Here is a 6,930-nt window from a genome sequence, read left to right on the forward strand (position 1 = left end):
CCGAGTTTTTTCAGCACATTTTTAATGCAGTTTTTGTGGTAAAATTAGGTGCCTCGGCTGATATTCCGGTCGGCTTATACTCGAGTATATATGGTAATTTTGCATCTTCGTTCTCCACCAAAGTGTAATAAGTTTTATTTGTGAAGAATAAATAGCATGCACGAGGATAAGAGATCTTTCATGCCTCCATTCCTTTCTGCTTTTACCTTTACCTAATCTGGCCTCCAATCCATACGGCAAACTTCAACAGCAGCCTAAATGCCATCTCCTCTCTGCAGTCTTCCTTTAACTCTTTAGCGCTCCTCCTGCTCCTCCTTCCACGTACCTGGGGTACCTTGAACATCCTCTACTCACATTGTACTGTAAGCCCACTGATGGCTTCCTCTTCCTTTGCTTCTTTCAAAGCAGAGCTAGCCTTTTTATTCACTTATGAATTTCCAAATATAGTACTTAGTGTAATTAAGTGCTTGTTAAGTATATAGCAAATTTTGAAACAAATTTATCTATGTTATAGAGTATACCAGCAATAGAGATCATAGACTCAAACTACCAGGTTCAAATCCTAGTTGAACTCACAAACTATGCAACCTTGAATAAACTACCTCTTTGAGTTTCTGTTTTTCTCATCTGGAAGATGGAGGTAGTAACAGTAATTAAAGTAGCACTAAAAGAGCTAATGCAGGCAAAATGTAAAGCGTAGTGTCGGGCACATAGTATGCACTAAAAGAAATGTTGACCATTACTGTTATCATTAGAATAGAGGAGGGAAAACTTGTTTTTGCTAGGTGCTAAATAACACCCTTGGAAAAGATTAGATTAAATGTCGCTGGAGACGTCTAAGTAATAGAATGCATTCAGTTATTGATAACAACCAACTGGGAAGGGGAAACCTTGGCAGGGCTTATGCTCTCTGCCTCTAGCTCTCAGACTTCCCTTCACCATTTCTCCCTAGTTGCCGAGGACCAAAAGCCCCATGGCCATGTCCCAGCATCCTCTTGGGAAAGCTGCACTTTAGAGGAAACTAATGAGTTTATGTTTACCTACAGATTTTCCTCTGAGGAACAAAGACACCAAATGACTTCAAGAAGGCAAAACACAAAGAAAGCAGAGATGAAGAATGGCATTAAAAGGATCATTCTGAGTGGACTTTCATGGTCAAGAACCCTGGTGGTGCTGTCAGGTTAGCACTGGACTGCCAACTAACCACAAAATCAGCAGTTCAAACCCACCAGCTGCCCCTCAGGGGAAAGATGTTAGCTGCCTCAGACACCCAATGTCGAGTTACTATGAGTTGGAACTGACTTGAAAGCAGTGGGTTTGGGCTGGGTTTTGTCCATGGAATAGAAGGTTTCTGGGTGACACAAATGGTTTGTGCTTGTCTACCAACCCTGGTGGCAAAGTGGGTTATAAATTGGACTGCTAGCTCCAAGGTCAGCAGTTTGAACCCACCAGCCGCTCTTTGGGAGAAAGGTAAGGTTTTCTGCTTACATAAAGGTTTTTTTTTAATTTATTTTTACATAAAGATTTAAAGCCTCAGGAACCGAGGTAACAATTATACAAAACAAATATACAAACATATAAAAACGCAGCCTGATTTAAAAAAAAAAAAAAGTACAAAAAGGACCAAACAGCTGAAACTACAGAAATAAGAATTCTAATCCAATTTGAAGAATATTGCAACAGACATATTTAAAGAGGACCTGGACTGGCTTCAGAATGAGGCACTATGACGGGGACGCACAGCCACTCTTTAGGACAGAGTACAACTGCCCCATTTCGTCCCCTCGGAGTGGTTGGTGGGTAGGAACCATCGACCTTTGGGTTAGCAGCCAAGCACTTAACCTTGCTCCACTGTGGCTCCGTCCGCTGTCATTAAAGTAAAACACCAAGTCCATCACTGTTGTTCCACTGTTAGTGAGTCAACTTTGACTCACAGCAATCCTAGACAGGGTTTCTAAGACCGTAAGTCTTACAAGAGCAGACAGACAAGTGGATCTGAACCAACATTGTGGTTAACAGCCCACAGATTAACCCACAGCAACCAGAGCGCATTTAAACACTGCCTGGGTGGACACTGAGGATGCTGAACATGGGTTTTAAACCAGCGTAGAAAGGCTAGACGTAAGATTCAAGTTTCACTAGCCACGTGCCTGCCTTTCCTTTAGGTGTCGAAAGCACAGAAGATGAAACAGTATATGGGTCTGTGCGCTCAGGGAACTCACTACCCAGTGATGGGCATACGCAACACAACTTGGGGGTGCTAATGGAAATGTGTACAGAGTGCTGTGGGAGCAAAAAGCTGATCCTCAGATTTTGTGCCTGTAAGTCATGAACAAGGAGAAACACAGCACTCAGTAAAAAAAATAAATCCTTAGTATGTAGTTTTTATGAAAATATTGTCAGGAGCCTGATTGCCAGATAATCTAGTTTAAGTATGTTGATCAAGAGTTGTGATTCGATCATGTCTTCCTTCATGGCAGAACTCATATCTACAGCTTTCTATGCCACTGAGTCAATTCCAACCCATAGTGACCTTATAGTGCAGGGTAGAACTGACCTGCGGGTTTCCTAGACTCTTTACAGGGAGTAGAAGGTCTCATATTTCTCACAGAGTGGCTAGTGGTTTTGAACTGCTGACCCTGTGGTTAGCTGCCCAACGTGTAACCACTATGCAATCACGGCTCCTTATCTACAATTATTCTCATTAATTCCATAAATATATTGATGTGTACTATCTACCAAGAACTGGGCAAAACTGGGGAATATACAAAGATGAGAAAGATAGTCTCTACCTTCAAAAGGTTAAAACTTTTCTCTGAATCCTTTCTTTTGTCCTACCCACTTAGAAACCAACCAAAAATCAACCCCAATTGCTGTCTTAGGAGTCCTTGGGGCTTAGTAGTGGGTTATCAGCACAGCACCTAACCCATCACATCATCAGGGCTCCTCCTTTACTAACCAGAGACCTTACATTCCTTCTGGAAGTAGATGAGTTATTAAGCCATAAAACTATAAAAATGACTTGCATTCTATTGGCATTGGGAAGCACTTTAATCCTAAAACTTGAGTCTGTCTACTCGAGTAATGTATTCTTGTTTCTTTTTCCTGAAGCTCGTTACAAAGAGGATTAAGAGGAATGAAAACCTATGAAGAAAATAAAAACAGAATTATTTTCAGCTACACACTGAGTGGTCCCAATAGCTTAGGTTCTTTGTCTGTCCTTTTTGCCTCCACAAATGGGACCCAAACAATTGAGAGAGGCTGAAAGAAACATGAGAAGCAAAAAGATAAAAAGTTGGCACTAATATCAGACTGCTAAGACTTCAACCAAGCTCTTCAGCTATCCTCTACCAGTCTCAATGCTCCTATATGTACAATCAGAATTCGTTAATATTTATTGAATAGGTTTGTTTTGTGATACTTGAAAAGAAGAAAAATACTGTAAAAACTTCCAATAAGATTCCTGAATACTATGTTAGATAGATTTAAATAAAAATACGAGACAAAAAAATAAAGTACAGATACCCACTTAAAAAAAAAAATGACTTGCAAAAAAACTGGGGGTGGGAGTGAGCGTGGCTTGGAATGGGAAACCAAATGGAAAAGACTACCTGCAATCTGAGGCCCTGCTGCACTCCTTCACTGGTATTTACCGAGGGCCTGACGGGGACCTGTTGAAAACGCACAACAAAGTACAACACTGGGATCCAGGGCTCTCAAAGCTGCAAGACAACTCAAAAGTCATCCAGTCCATAAATGAGCCCTATGAGACCAAGGGGCAGACTTTTCTCCAAAGCTCAGAAGGCAGAAAGGATAGGGCATTTGGAAATGGGGACTCCATGGAGGAAGCAGCTGTTAACATTGAGGGAATTCCACCTAACATTACAAAAAAAAATGTGTATAAACTGTTGATAGGCTAGCCCAAGTCTATCATTTCATAGATGAAGAACTGATATACAGAGAGGGCGGGTTCTTTCATGAGTTCACACATTATCAAAATATACGCTATGCTGGGCACTAGGGATATAAAGATATATGGGTCTTTCATGGTAAACACAGTCTCTGGGACAGACAGACATAGAACTAAATAATACTGCAAAATAGTATGACCTAGACACATCACCACTCTACACGACTTGCCTAAATCCAAGATCTAACTTAGTGAAACTATTTAGAATAGCCCAGAGGTTGTCAGTATGTAAACGGAGATAGAAGTATATGACTAAGGGTGATTGAGAACACAAGCACTTAAGTTATCTTGGATTTGAAACCCTAGCCCTGTCCCTTACACCGGGTTGTACGATCAATGTTAGACAAGTTATCAAATTCTCTCTGTCTCAGTCACATCTGCAGAATGAGACAATAACAGTACCTACCTTACAAGATTGTGACATTAAACTAGATAATGCATGTAAACACTTTGACACGGGACTCTGCAGAATAAGTATTTTATATTATTTCATCTTTGGCCCTTACCCTTAGAAAGCTTTCCTGCTGCTGAGCCTTGACCTTGGAACCCTTCTCAATCTGGCCTTTGAAACATCTATTACAAATTGACAGGTTTTTTTGTTTTTTAACCGACAGCTGTTAAGTGCCACCGTGTTGATTATTTTCAAGTCACAGCAGCCCCATGTGACAGAGTAGAACCTGCCCCGGAGGGTTTTCTTGGCTGTAATCGTTACAGATGTATGCAATCTTAAAGAAATCTTGGAAGAAGTACAGCCAGAACGGTCCTTAGAGGCTAGGATTGGAAGACTTCATCTCACATACTTTGGACATGTCAGGAGAGACAGTTCCTGGAGAAGGACCTCATGCTTGGTAAAGGGCGGGGGCGGGGGCCAGGAAGAGGAGAAGGCCCTCACCATGACGGACTGCAAGGTAAGGACAAGTGTGAGGATGGTGCAGGGGTTCATTCTGTCGTGCACAGGGTTGCTCTGGATAGAACTGACTCCGTGGCACCGGACGACAACAACAATCTTAGCACCAAGTCTTTCTTCCGAGGAACAACTACACCAAAAGCCACTCCCTGCCACTGTGTTGACACTGACCCAGAGCAGCCCCTAAAGGGCAGGGTAGAACTGCCTGTCGGAGGTTCTGAGACTGAAACTTGTCTTTTTTAACAGTTTTATTGGCACATAATCCACATATCATACAATTCAATAGTTCAAGAAGAATTATACAATCATTATCACAATCAATTTTAGAACATTTTCTTTCTTTTTTTTCATGGTTAAATCGCTTTTAAAATTAGTTGTGTAATGACAATCAGTCCTACTGTTCTCCGTAAGACCAACTACCCCAACAAAAGCAACAAACCAACTAGCAGACAACAAAAAAACAACCAAACAAACAAAAGCCAAGAAAACAAAAACCCATAGAAACAGCAAAGTAAGACATTGTCAGTCATCCCCTTGGGGTCTCAGGCGATTGCACTGGTAACATCATCAAGTTTTCCAATGATATGGCACTGAGACTAACTCTTTAGTGAACAGAAACCCTCATCTTTCTCCCAAAGAGCTCCTGCTGGGTTTGAACCACTGACCTTATGGTTAACAGCTCAACACGTCACCATTACACCAGAGTCCCCTAAGAGTTACTGGATGGGCTCAAACGACCAACCTTTTGCTTAGCAGGCGAATGCTTAACTATTGTGCCCACCCAGGCTCCCGTCATTGGCTGTATGTGAGATTAACAAATTTGCTAAGTTTAGTCTAGAATCTGGGACTATTGTTTACCTCTAGTGCATCAGTTCTCAACCTGTGAGTTGTGACCCCTTTGTGGGTCAAACAACCCTTTCACAGGGGTTACCCAATTCATAACCGTAGTAAAATTACAGTGATGAAGTAGCAACGAAAACGTTATGGTTGGGGAGGGTCACCACAACAGGAGGCACTATATGAAAGGGTCGTGGCATTAGGAAGGTTGAGAAGCACTGCTCTAGTGTTTTTCCCCCACTTCTTACGCTACCACTCATTGTACCTGCTTTTTAAAAAGGGCCTGTTTACTCACTGTGAAGTGACTGCTGCCCTGAAGAAGTCGTGTCGAACTGCTGAGTGAGGACCCTAACTGCTGTGCAAACCTTCATCAAAAATGCAGTAAATATCGCCTTATATGAATCGGAGCTTAATGTCAAAAGAATAAAAAAAGACATATGGCCAGATATCCAAAATTAAACTTAAGTCACACAGGCCTCACTCAATTCCTCAACGATCTCGGTTTTGACCTAGATTCTGTAGAAGATGAAATCTCTGGAAAACGGGCACATCTCTCAAATGTTTCCAGGGAGAAGTCCACTGGAGGAAAAACAAAAACTACAACAAATGACTACTGCTTTTAGGAAGCAAGAAAGGTTCCTGCCTGCTAGAGGTTTACCAATCTAGTTGGGAAAAGAGATGGGACATTGTCACATCCTCCGTGATGTCCCCCACTGCACTGTACTGGTAACAGCGTCTGTGACATGTTTTTGCATTTATTTATCCAGCTCTCTCCCCCAACACTCACCTGTGAACTCCTTGAGGGCAATTATCATATATCCACCACCTTGCTTCATCAGGCGTAATAGCACAGTGCCTGGCACACAGAAGGCATTTTATGAAAGTTTGATAAATGGAAGGAGAACCTTGCCAGCAAAATCAAACCAAGACCAGGGAAGGGAGCATCCACATTTTGGAGAACACACTGATAGTTCTGTTGGTGAGTATGGTGGGTGATGGGGGAGAAGTAACCTCAACATCGGGAAGGATACTAAACAATGATTGTAGGGAACCTGGGGGACAAGGGGCCAGATTTTATGTTCCTGGGTAGACAGTATGAATACGTTTCTACCCAACCCTTAGTGAACAACTTGGACTATACTCCATAATGACCTTGGATGCTGACCTTTCGGGCAGCATGGCATAATGCAGGGACTCCACCAAAAGAACTTAACAT

This window comes from Echinops telfairi, unplaced genomic scaffold (genome assembly GCF_000313985.2).
Source record: "Echinops telfairi isolate 266 unplaced genomic scaffold, ASM31398v2 ScPeMD7_1713;HRSCAF=2227, whole genome shotgun sequence".
NCBI classification, from domain to species: domain Eukaryota; kingdom Metazoa; phylum Chordata; class Mammalia; order Afrosoricida; family Tenrecidae; genus Echinops; species Echinops telfairi.